The following is a 13,554-nucleotide window of genomic DNA, read 5'->3' as shown; positions in this document are numbered from 1 at the left end:
GCCATCGAATAAAGCCAGAGCCGTCAATTAAGGCGGCCGGCGAACATCTTCACTCGCGCCAGCCCATATAAGCGGAATCAATCTCGCGACTTTCCAATGGATTTCCAAGGAGAATAGGAAAGCCGCGTCGTAAGAGGGAAGTGAATCGTTCCCATCGAAATTCTTCAGGAAAACGTTTCGGGTTATCACCAGTTGTTTCTAATAAAATAGTAGAACGACGAGAAGTGGAGTGGAGAATTTTTCTCTCTTCGTTATTATTATATATATCTTATAGAATTTAACGTTTTGGTATTTTTCGTAAAAATGTTTTGTTATTTTTAATAATTCTTCTTAAAATTAGCGATGGGGATTTTTACAGTAGAATCAATGTTACGCGGTTAACCACAGTGTTATCGATGTTATATAATGTTATATAGCTACAGGTTAGTGTCTTATTGATACTTCATAGCGTTCTTTTGCTATTTCTAATCAAATTATCGAATATTAAACGTTTTAATAGAATACGATTTTTTTTCTTTTTTTTTTTGATTCTTTATAGAACAGTAGAACAATTGTACGGTATTTTCAAATATTCTAAAATAATTAACACAAAATTCTTATAGCATTCTGACAAAGCGTTTATATGATGGCATTATTTGTGTGTAGATAAACTGACGAAACACGACGCTGCTTATGATAGTGAAGAAGCTGTATACGAGTAACTTGAGTATTTCCTAGTAAACATCAATAATATCGTACTGTTGGTAATTTCTACACCTGCACTAGATGGAATTTCAGTCGTGAATTTTTCAGATAGAGGACCTTTAATCATGTTTCGCGTAAACACGTCAACGACCTCAGTTAGATATACGTAGTTGGAATGTTTAATTAAAAACCTAGCAGTTTCTATGCTTTGCCATTACGATGCAACGTTAGACGTTCGATCAGAATTTTGTGTTTGCACGTTTGACGCGAGATTAATTAACTGAGAAATATTTATTATTGCTGGAAAAATTCTTTGAAATTCTTAGTGCAATTCTATCGCGTATAACCACGCGCTTTGGTATAGCTCGTTTGTGTAAAGGTTAAAGATTCTTTGCTGGGAAAATACGAATTCGTATTAAGTTACATTCAGTTAACGTGAAATGTGATATAATACTCAGCTAAATGTTGAATTTTCTATAGAAATTCTGTTTGTTATACATGAACTACCGAATGCTTCTTTTCGATTCAAGCTTTAAATCCGAATATTTCAAGAACTCGGAAATTCAATACTCCAACAATTTTTGGAAAGAAATCTTACAAATATCTCAAATGTCGAAAAAATTTCACGAACCGTTTCACCACCGTTCTAGCCTTCGTTCGATCTACCTTTAGAATTAATTAACACACGGGAAGTTGATTTCAATTCACCAAAAATCGTTTAACAACGTCCACTTTAAAACAACTCTCAAATTGGAAAGCATTTCGATTAAATTATAATTCCATAAAAACTCCGTGAATCTTTTCATCGTCTTTTTAACATTTAATCGAATTGTTTATTAATTTTTACAAACCCTGCAATTTCTAAATAATTAACACTCAAACACTCGTCAAATTAATACCAGTAACGTTCCAGAACTAATCGCAACCTCTGTGCAACTAATTAATTTTCAAACCAATTTTCAAACCAAAAATAAAAAAAAACAACACGTTCGACAAAATTTTATATAAATTCCACCAATATCTCGAATGAAAAGAAATTTCACAAATCTTCGATGGAACCCTGTATTAATTGTCGCAAATTCTGTCATCCATAAGTATACTCGACACTCAAAGACTCGTTTAAATTCACTAAGAATTCATAGTGACTCCATTCAATTTTCAAACTAATTTTCAAAGCAATTTGCAATCGAAAAAATATTTCGAATTATATTTCGTAAAGAAATTCCTGTTCTCCATAGTTTCAACCTTCGATCAAACTCTCTACTAATCTTCACAAACTCTGTCAATTTTGAATACTTACCTAACACCAAAAAACTTATTTCAATTCACGGAAAATGAATCGTAACCCCAACAGCATTCCATAACTAATCGCAACTTTTTTCGACTTAGCGAACCAACTTTCAAACACGCGACCTTCGGCTAAATTCCAAATAAATTCCATTGATATCTGCAAGTGCAAAGAAATTTCACGAATCTCTTCACCATCGTCTCAACCTTCGACCGAGCTCTCTATTAATCTTCACAAAGCCTGTCATTTTCAAGCGCCTACTTAACGCCTAAAAACTGCTTTCAATTCAGAAAAAATCAATCGTAATCCCAACAGCATTGCAGAACTGATCGTAAGCTCTACTTAACAAACTCGCTTCTAAAGGCAAAAAGCACGACCTTCGACTAAATTCCAAATAAATTCCACTGGTATCTCGAGTCGCAAAGAAACATCACAAACTCTCTCTCTCTCTCTCTCTCTTACACAAATACGATTAATCTTCACAAAGCCTGTCGTTTTCAAGTGCCTACTTAACGCCCAAAAACTGCTTTCGAATCAGAAAAAATCAATCGTAATCGCACCAGCATTCTACTAACCGCGACCTCTATTTAACACACCAATTTGCAAACCGACTATCGAATAAAAAATAGCAGAATGTTCGATTAAATTCCAACTAAATTCTACTAATATCTCGAATTGGAAAAGAAATTCCACGAACCTGTTCGCCACCGTGTTCCTGGGCGGTTGGTACCGTTGGAAAATCGTTGATGGCGGCCGCGTGCCACGTGGTGCCACGTTCGCGCGTGCACGCCTTGCGATCCTCCCCCGGTGAAATCGGAAAGGAACTAAGAAAGAGGAACGGTCGGTCGCGTCGCGATACACAAAAAGCGGGGGTCGTTGGACAACGGAGTCAGATAATAAATTCCCAACATGGCAGTATCACGTCATCCCGGGTTCGTTGAACCTCGACGTTGCACGACGAACGACCGTCGGTGAAGACGTTCGGAACACGGGGCGATGGGGGGATCCTATGACGAAGGGAAGAGGAGAGGCGAAGTTCGTTTCGTGATACTTATCGACGCGTTCCACCAGCACCCGTGAATCTTTCGACTTCCAACCAATCGTCGATCAAACTTTGAATTTGGCTATCGCGGAGCTGAATTGCAGAAATCGGATGTCACGAAACTGGAGCATAAATGGGGGTGGAGATTGTTCGATCGTTAGGGTGTTATAATTTTTAGGTCTTTCGCGAATCTTCACAATTGGCTCACGAAACTGAATTATAGACATTACACGTTACGAAGTTGAGCTGTAGAACTTGCGTATAATAAAACTGAAGCGTAGAATTAGGGGTAGAAATCGTTTCGATTTCTCGTGCGTCAACCAACTTCGAAATAGTTAAATATAAAATCTTGCTTACAGTATCGTATCTTATAGAATTTCACCCTTTAATTGTACGCAATTAGATTTTTAGAAACTGTTCTTTGTAATGTAATAAGCACACCTTTATCCTTAGCGTAATGTCATTTCACGGCTAAGAAGGAATATTTTGATATAAAGCAGGTAAAAATAGATGAAAAAATAGAAGACAAAAATATAACTTAGATTAAACAATGTGTTTGAAGTTATATAAAATATATGTTCAATGTTAAAATCAAAAGACAAGAATACAGTTAAATAGCAACACAGTGAATCTTGAAGCTGTTGCTCTGTAATTAATATTTCATCACCGTTATTATTTCAATTGTTATCGTTGCTCATTTTATTAATTCCACCTTCCACTGTTATATTAGCTATTATTATTATATTCGTGATTATTATTCCACGGTTATTATTTTAATTATTCTTGTCCACCTCACTGATTCCACCTTCCACTGTTCCACAAATTTCAATTTCAAATTCCCCCAATCTTGTCGAACAAAAACTTCACCAGCCGAACGAAATTTCCACGGTACCAAAATTAACTTACAATTTACATAATCTCGCCATGATTCCTCCGGGCTTAATTCGAGCAATTACTGTGTCAAGACGGCGCGAAATTAAAATTTTCATCGGTTTTCGGCCGATTATCCACGCGTAACGTCTCTGATTTCTCCTGCAACTTCACGGACAATAGCTTCGTTCATTAGATTGGAGGAATTGGGCCGCGATGCGTAAGCGTTGCCGCTTCTTCTCTTTCCTCGTCTTTTTTTCCCTCGATCATTTTCGTAATTCATCGCCTCAATGCCGGGTCGAGGTTTCACGGGGTTAGGTCTCGTTGAAGGAAGTTCCAGGGTCCCTCCACGAATTGACCCCGTGTATCTCGAGTTCGTTGAACCCGCCTCCTGTGCATGCAAATTACAGCCACGAATTTCGACTGTTCCCTCGGCGAACTTGTAATCACTTGACCTTTCTCCCTCCCATTTCTTCTTTCTTTTGTTGCGCCATTCGTTTCATTATCCCTCATTTTGATTTCACAGGTGTGCAACTTTTCGTTCGTTCGAAGGTATTGGAACACCTCGAGAGAGAAAAATAGGAGTATCTTTAGTCTTGAAAATAAGAACTGTAAGTTATAATTTCTCTTATCTCTTTCTCTTAACTATAATTTTAATATCGATATTGGAAAATTCTAACGAAACGTTTAACATTAACAATTATTTAATTTCTTCGGTTCCTTCTTATATATTTGTTCAAGAATTTTTTATTTTACTCTTAGATCATAACAAAATCTAATTAACGTACAATGTGCAGCTTCTCAAAATCTTCGAATCTTCTTTTGTTTTCCTCTTTATTATTAAAACTTCGCTTCGACCAAGTTTCTCGAACCTCTGAAGATTTCTCCAGAAAGCAATCATATTTCCTCGAGTATCGATCTAAGCATTCCTAAGGAAGGAACCACCTCTTTCCGCACTCGTTCATCGGCCGAAAATATCGACACGGGACGTGACAGAGCGCGTGTTTCAGCGCCATCGACAGACCAAACACATTCTGTCGATAGGCTTTTCGAAATTCACGACTGATGACGAGAGAGAGAGTGAGAGAGAAAGAGAGAGACAAGAAGAAGAAAAAAGAATGGACCGATCAACCTTCGAGAAGCAGTCAATCACCCCAATAAAGAATCAGCCCGCCCCGAAACTGCGCGTCGCGAGAAACGACAATTGAATTACAATCGAAGCTAATCGTTCGGTATCGATTCGAATCTTCCTTGTGACAAGCCCGTGATCTTCGTCTTACGAAACTTTTTCTCCAAGCGTAAATTCTTTGTCAAAGAGGAATTTACGAGAAATGTTGCCACCACAAAAGAGAAAGAATCTTAACTTACTCTGTAGTTTTTGGCGTTTCTTTTGGGATGGGAAACAATTGCAAATTAATCTTTTCAAACAAGTTTGCAAAGATCGATAGTGCTTGTTTTTTTTTTTTCGAAAAGGAAATTTCCAAATAAACTTGCGAAAAAGAGATTGTAACGATCTTACCTTACTTTCCAGTTTATGGTCTTTCTCATGATACGAAAAATGGCTAGGAATAATCAATAGTTAAATATTAACTTCAATCTCCACGAAGTTACTCGTACAAACTTATAACTGTCGTTCTTAAAGCAAAGAGATCTGCAAATTGCAAGATAGAAATTTATAGAATATCTTGTCAATTGCGAGCAAATATCCTCCAATATTTTACCTTTATTACGATACAGAAGAATGAAAAAAAAGAGAAAATGCCTAGAAATAGCCGAATATCAACTACCAATATCTTCGATCTGCACAAAGTCAATTAAACGAAACTGATAATACAGCTTTGTGTGACACGAGAAAGGAACTTTTATGCGCCTATTATGTACGTGCAAATTGTACGGCAGAAATGTACAAAAAGTGGTTCGGCGGCCGAACAGAAGAATAAAATAAAACGAATGAATTCTGTGGCGTTTACACGAGATGTTGGTAAAGGTGGAGCGAATAAATCGCGGAAGAGTTACATCATCGTAAACAGAGGCTGCGCGCACTGTGTAAGGGAGTGTGCTGCGTGTGCACAAAAGGGAACCGAGAACTCGATGCGTTTCGTCGTTGCACGCACGTAGAAAGTTTATCGTGTCGTTCCAGTGAACGATTTTGCCGGCGGAACGATTTTCAGAAGTGGAACGGAGCCTTTGTGAGCGGGCGCGAGTTCGATCCAGCCGATTCGCTCCGTCAAATCGGAGAAATTGCCGGCTTTAAGGCGGGCGACGTTCAACGACGAAGTAATACGCGAAAGACGGCGATGGCGGACGTAATATTACGTAGAAAGGGGCCATTGTGAGTTTCTTCTGCGTGAGGATTAAGTTCCCTTACAGAGGGAGAGTCGAGCCAAGTATTTTCGTATTATTGTCATGGAAATCGCGGTATTACGTGTGAAAGGGAATCCTTTAAATTTCAATAATATGTATATTAGATACCTGAGGAACCAGAGAATAATCGTAGTACAGGGAATGTGATAAAATTCATATCCTATCATTTTGCAAATACTTTCTACGATATTTTATGTATATCGTGTTCAGTACGTATATTGTACCGTATGAAAAACATTGGAATATTTCCGAGGAAAAATAATGTAAGATACGTGGAAGGTATATCGATGGAAAATTAAGAAAAGTAGTTTACGCGGTACATTTATGTATTTAATCGAACCCTTAGAATTTCGTACATCGAAAACCTTTTTAATTTCAATTGCGATATTTAAGATTCTAAAAAGACGTAACATTTATATAACTTTAATGTTACATTCGCAAAACGAAATAATCAATATCCTTCGACTGTCTGCCAACTATGGAAATTAATTTTCTTATCAATTATATTGTAGCGGTTAGATTAAATGTATATTCAAATTTAAAAACACGATGTGTAGCTTAATTATGATATTTTTGTACATTAAATTACATTCTCAATACCTTGACTATCAAAGCAATCTGCGAGGCAAATAAATTTTTATTAATTAGCGTCCTTCGATTCTGTGTCAACTAAAAACAATTATTTTCCTATTCGTTATATCACAGTGGTTAGATTTAATCTAAATTCGAATTTGGAAAGACGGTGGCCGGCCGCGTCTATATTTATCCGCCATTACTCGATCTGTTATCAGGTGAACGGACCAAAACGGGCTGCCGCTCATGGCGTTCTCTCGTTTCTCGGAGATCGGTTCAACGAACCCTGCAGCACGAGTCATCCCGTATCACAGAGGTTAATTGGGGTTGTAACTTTCTCCGATCTGATTTATGCCCGCGAAACATTGTCGCCCGATGTCGACTTTCTTCTTCCAAGATCGTTTTCCATTGCGATCAGTCGCTCTTTCCCTTCCTCTTTCGCACAAGTCATCGTCCATTCTTCTTCCCTTTCCATGTTTCGCTGGTGTCGAAGATTTAATATAGGTGAAAATAATAGCTTTCGCCGATCCCTTAATGGATCATGTTGACCCAATCGGCCCTCTACTGATAAAGATGAAGTACGAAGCTGTGATTTCGATGACTTCAAATATATTAGTGGAAGAATGGTGAACCAGTGTTCAATTGTGCTTCAAAGCTACAATTGGACCCCGGTGTCTTCTGACATCGCGATTGAGGGTTCAATTGCGATTCAAGGTTACTTCTCTCGTGTGCCTTCGTTGGCCTATTTTTATGGCGTGGAAATTTTTTCAAACGCCCCATGTTCCTACACGTATGAAGAGCCAAAACTACGAACAGAGAGATTAACAAACTCGATAAAAAAAATCTAAACTTCCCCAAAATGGAATTGTTCGTCAACCTGTGATTTCTAATGTCCTAAAAATCATTCGTAACAGAGTTTAAAAAAAGCGAATTATTTTATCCTGTCAAATTATTTTGCAGAAGGCTACCAATATCTGTGAACCAGGCAAGAGAAAGAAGATGAGAGGGAAAAATTAGTCGTAGCAGCACAGCTACAAATCTACAACGATATATTATATTTCATTATTCAGTGATGTCTTCGAATGACTATGCGATACGTAATACGAGGAAAACGAAGCGTGCTACCTGATAAAAAGACTGATAAAAGCTTCGTGGGGAAATAAGGCTACAGTGGAGCTCCATTTATTGGAAGCGACTTTTAGTTGATATCCGATTAACTGAACGTTTGCTGGTTGAATTCACTTATTTGAACGCGGAAACGAATAGAAAAATTGGTCCTATTACATGAATTCGTCTGGCCCAAAACCATAGTCTCGATTTTTGTCATTGTTATTATTCGCAGCGGGAAATTTTTGGATGCAAGTTGAATGTTTTCGAGGGCTGCGAATTTTGATGTTATTGTCTTTTTAGAAGTTAAAGAGATAGAAAGAGCTTAGCAAGTTCCACTTCGATTTTTTTTTAATGGAATTATATATTTTGTTAATGCAACTCGTTATTTCGTTGATAAAAGTATTAACACGCTTATACCGGAAAACCATCAGCTTAGCGGATGGTTTAACTTGAATTTGTCAAATGTAACGCACGAAAGGGAAAATATTCTTCACGTCTGTTTCTAATCCTCGGTCTTCGTATCTGTTTCTGAATCTTCGGCAACAGACTTAAATTGCCAATAAAATTCGGCTTGACGTTACAATTATCGTAAAAAGCATTGATTTTATCTTCATCCTTCCTTACTTTATACGTTAAATTTAACAAAATAAATGTCAAAATATCGGCTAAACTGATGAACTTTGTCAATACTTTTACACAGGGAATAGCGAGCTGCATCGATCAGCGCGTTAAAAAACACCCCTATGATTCCATTTAAAAAATGAAAGTTGTCTTGCATAAGCCCTTGACGCATTCATCAACAAAAAAGAAAAAGGAAACAAAATAATGTCAGAACATGCAAACCTCGAAACCGTTCAACTTCCATCCAAACACTTCTCGCCGCGAATAATAATAATAACAAAAACCAAGCAGATAATTTCAGGTGAAACTCCCTGTATAAACTGTTTGCTCTCCGACAAGCTCAGATGAAGTTCTACTGTACGTTCGAGTATTTTTCATATCCACTGTATATCTATGTATATCGTATATATGCACATCGGATGTCAGCTCGTTTACAGCTGGAACAGCGACAACGTCGACAATGTTCGTTCGTCGAGCGTTAGATGATCGATCCACCGTGCCGGTTCATAAATTTCCTCGGTGATATGCAAATTTCTGTGAGCGGTATCGCGAATGGTCGTTCTCGCCGGCTCTGATCACGAGGTTTTCTCGCTCTCGTATGAATAATTATGCCGTGGCCTTTCAAGAGCGGCGTCTCATTCGACAGAAGCCGGAATCGGTCCCATCGTACACGGATCGTAAATTTGCAATACCGATATGCAAATGGTCGAAGCGCGTGCTTATCGTTTCGCCCGACTAACCGTATCACAATCGCGTAATTGTCGGTAAATTGAGTTATCAGCGGCGCGTTTCATCGGCTGCTCGTTCCACGTTTACCCCCTACAAATTCTAATTTTCTTTTCGTCTGCCAGCCAGAGAATTTCGTTTTACATACTGGTAGCTAATAGGTAGACGACGTATGTTTAAAGCAATCTCTAGTCTTATACGTTAAAGAGTTTCATACGTCGACATGAAAGCATTACATGTTGCTTTATATTTGAAATAAAATGTTTCTTCGATTATTGTTATTCCTGTATTTAGAGGTAGGATCACAATAGCTATTATTTTATTCTTTGGATAAATCTATCAAACCTTTATTGCACTTTCTAACATGGACTAGGGATAAAAACAAAAGAATATCTTAATTTTTTAATTAAAGAATATCTTTATTTATTTTAATTAGCGCATCTGCATATGGATGGCGAGCGCGAACTCACGTTCTCATTTTCAACAGTATGTTCCATCAAATATATTTTTATCACCTCAACTATACATATATGCCATTTCAATTATCACGCAGCAAACAATTAGGTAAATTAACAGATCCGATGTGTAAGAATTATACACAACAACTTTCCGAAAACAGAACATCTGTAAACCTACGCTTTCTAACCACCGGAAGACCCATCGATCGTGAACTAAAAAAGCCAGTTCAAGAATTGGAATCGATCGATTAAGCTCAATTCGTCGTTATTCATTTTTAATCCCGTGGCGAAAGGAGTTTCCGATGGCATTAAAAGATGAGAATGTTGAACGTTATGGGAAATTATCGTAGATGATCGATTATGTTTGCGGAAAAATTTCAAAGCTGCTAATTATTGATCTCTTTTTTTTTGTATCTTTTTCGACGTTTTATATTTTATTCTCTAAGAGGATTGCGAATTTACTTCCATTTCTATTCTTGTGTTTTGATCATATTTTCTAATTCTATATATATTTATTCCTATGAAATTAATGTTACCTATTATTTATTCCTTATAATATTTATTCTTACTCTATTATGTATCCATGCTATAAAGATGCATACGACGAGTATTTTAAGTGATACAGCCAGCGTTTAACCAGAGTGCTCTAGGATGTGCTACATTTTACACCGTCATTTCGCTAATTGTATGTTATTCTTTCGTGTGTGGATAATGTTATCTAAGGAAAATAATCAGCAGATAAAATAGGAGGATGTAAACCGTGAAAGAGCTCGTGACTCATTCTAGTAGTTATTCTTGAGTAAATATGTAGATTAATGTAGATAATATGTAGGTTAAATAGGCTGAAGCGAAGGTATGGTGATTTGATCGTGTAACAAATTACTATCTTACACTTCTATTGACGTTTATATGGCACAGTAAGTATGTATGTTGTTCTAATGGTATGTAAAAAAACTAGCAAAAGTTTCACTTTTTTCTTAACAACTCGCAATAAATCCGTGTTATCGAGGAATTTTTAATAGACTATTGATAACGTTCATTTGATTTTGCATATTATACTGCGTCTTGAATAGGCGATTAAGTAGCTTACTATACTGAAAGAAACAGATCTAGGCTTCTAAAGCGTGAAAGTCCGCACAACGATTTCTCAACTTTAATTTCTTATCTGTTTGTACCCGACTGATTGATTCGTCAACCTATTTCCTTGTTAACCTTGAAAAATTGCACTTTAAATTACCATTTGAAAATCGTCAATTTTCAATTCGAGGAATATCTACGATCTTCCGTGTCAACATGTTTAAGAGAAGCTTTCGTGGAAACGACGAGTTTCGAAAACTCTAAAAGAGTTTACTCTGTTTATGTACATAGTTTTTAATGAATCGAATAAAATTTTGGATGCTTTTTAATATTCATATTATTAAGAATATCGTGTCTATGACAGATTATTCCGATTAAATATATTGGAGTATTTGTACATTTCACATTCTCAATGATTCTATCTTTTTCGTTTTATATTCTTCAAAATTTTCGATGATTTCAGGAATTTCGCAGTATTTTTTACTATGCAGTATAAATTTCCGTAATAAACTGCAGATGTAATATTCTTAGTATTATGTAACATTACTATTATTTGTTTATTTTCCTTCACCTATTTTTCCACATCTCATTTGATACTCTCTTTACCATTTCTTTAAGAGCCATTTAGTAAATTCAAAAATTCATCAGCATTTCTTCTTTCCAACAATCTTTCTACATACTATTGACTACTATATATCAATACCATATTTCTACTTATCAAAGATCTACCGTTACCCTAATCTGAATCACTATTACACAATGTAGTGTTGCATTCGTCATGAAAAGATCCTAAATATCCAGCCTGACATCTGATCGCCAAAAGTCCCTCTTTACCTAAGAATATTTCTTACTAATATGCGTTTCTACACACATTATTCACTATTATTTATTATCATTGAATTTCCACCTATTAAAAATCAACTTTGCTCAAACATAAATCCCTATTTTCCTTATACAAGAAAAAAAAAAGAAAACAAAATTGTTAAATCCAGAATGAACTCTGATCACTGCGTGAGTCCTAAAAAAAAATCCAAAAAGCGTCAGAATGACTTCTAATCCCCACAAAAATTCTTCCTTTTCATTTCCATATTTCCTTTTTCCTTTATCACGTTTCCATACGTATCTCCATCACATTGCTACGTATCAAAAATTCAACTTCGCTTTAACCTAAATCGCGATTCTCCTTATACAACGCTCTAAATCCAAAAAATCCTAAAAATATGGAATGAGCTGCGATTACCTGTGATCATTGCCGTGAGCAAACAGTGGCACGGCAGAGCTGTGGTATCGGCTTGTAAATCGAGTTATCGAGCACATTTCGATTTTTTCGCCTAGCTGGAAAGAGTCCGAGGACCGTGCAAGCTATCTTCGCGGGTATCTTTTGCTTGGAAAGTGGGACGCCGCTGCGTCCAGCTCTTCTCCCTCTCTCTCTCTCTCTCTCTTTCTCTGTCTCTCGACCACTGTCTCTTCTCTCTTCTTCTTCTTTTTCCCCTTAACCTTCCTCTTTCTCTCTCTCTCTCTCTCTCTCTCTCTCTCTCTCTCTCTCTTTCACCCCCTCCCTCTCTTTGTTTTGCAGGACGTTTTATCACTTTGCTATCGCGCATAGCTCGCAATAAGTAGCGTAGTAGAAAGTACGAGCATTTGGTGGTTGTATTTTAGCTTTCACGATCAGATAGCCGGGGCCAGTGTACGCGAATTGCACGCAGCCATTTTATTATCGCGCTTTTGCTTTCCCGCCTCACCGTTTCTCTCTTTCCATCGCGTTCTCTGTGTGTCTCGCGTGCGTGACAATTTTTAACCCGTCTACTGGGAAAGGCGAAACGATGCAACGATTTCAGACTGTCTATATGGGTTACTATACACACGTAATTATCCACATGTTTTTGTATCGTGCATATGTTTATTTATTTCTGCATCAAGTATTTATCATATTGTTTCTGTTTATCTTATACAATTTTTTCAGCGGATTTTTGTTGGCCAGTGCGTTCTTGGGTAATAACTAGCTCGCTCCTGTTTCGTTGAAAAGTTTTTGTGTTATAAGATACTATAAATAATGTATTTATATGTAAATAAAACCTTCAACTAACGTTACGTTTAATTGTTTTAATGTCTGTTCGAATTAGAATTCTTACCTCGTTTATATACCCTCGTTACAATCTCAAGTTTCAACCCTTGAACGATATCATCGAGTCATAGTTAAATTCTTTCAGTTAACATAGTGTTTCTTGCGTATCTAAAATTGAATAATGTCGTTTAATAATTTCTACGTAAATTCAAAAATTCCTTAGTCGCCTCTAAACACACTTATTTCACACATTGCTTATAAGACAATTGCCCTTCGTTTTTAATTTCGCGAATAAAACGAGAGGAATTTTAACGACAACTGGGAATCAGCATAATTTTACGAACCACGATGCTACGTACTTTCAGAATAGAAAATGTAACGTAGTTACCCTTGTAAGGATCATATTTCGTAGTTTTAAAAAATCAAAGAAAGAGAAATTGATAATTTTGGGAAAATGGGATTTGATAAAATGGGAAGAATTTGAAGAAAATTTGGATAAACTTAGAATAATTTTATGAACCATACATTCCACAAACCACGGTGCTACACACTTTCAGCTGAGAAAATGTATCCTAATTGTTCGTTATGATTCTAGGAACCACGTTTTGTCGTTCTAAGATACCAAGAAAAAGGATAATTCGTAATTTCTCGAAATAAGGAGATTCTTAAATAAACC

General features: G+C 36.6%; 1 protein-coding gene across 12 annotated transcripts in view; it reads right to left on the bottom strand.

The window, feature by feature from the left end:
* LOC126916483 (uncharacterized) overlaps positions 1-13,554 on the bottom strand; it is a 274,193-nt gene that overhangs the window by 54,501 nt on the left and 206,138 nt on the right. The window contains exon 1 of one of the 12 annotated variants that reach the window (XM_050722327.1): positions 2,670-2,791. The exons of the other annotated variants lie outside the window; for them this stretch is intronic. The gene's annotated coding sequence lies outside the window, so the exon portion shown is untranslated. Of the gene's footprint in view, positions 1-2,669; positions 2,792-13,554 lie in introns of those variants that run through there. 12 annotated transcript variants of the gene reach the window in all.

Source organism: Bombus affinis, chromosome 5 (genome assembly GCF_024516045.1).
Source record: "Bombus affinis isolate iyBomAffi1 chromosome 5, iyBomAffi1.2, whole genome shotgun sequence".
Classification (NCBI taxonomy): Eukaryota; Metazoa; Arthropoda; class Insecta; order Hymenoptera; family Apidae; genus Bombus; species Bombus affinis.
This window is presented reverse-complemented; position numbering and strand designations above follow the sequence as displayed.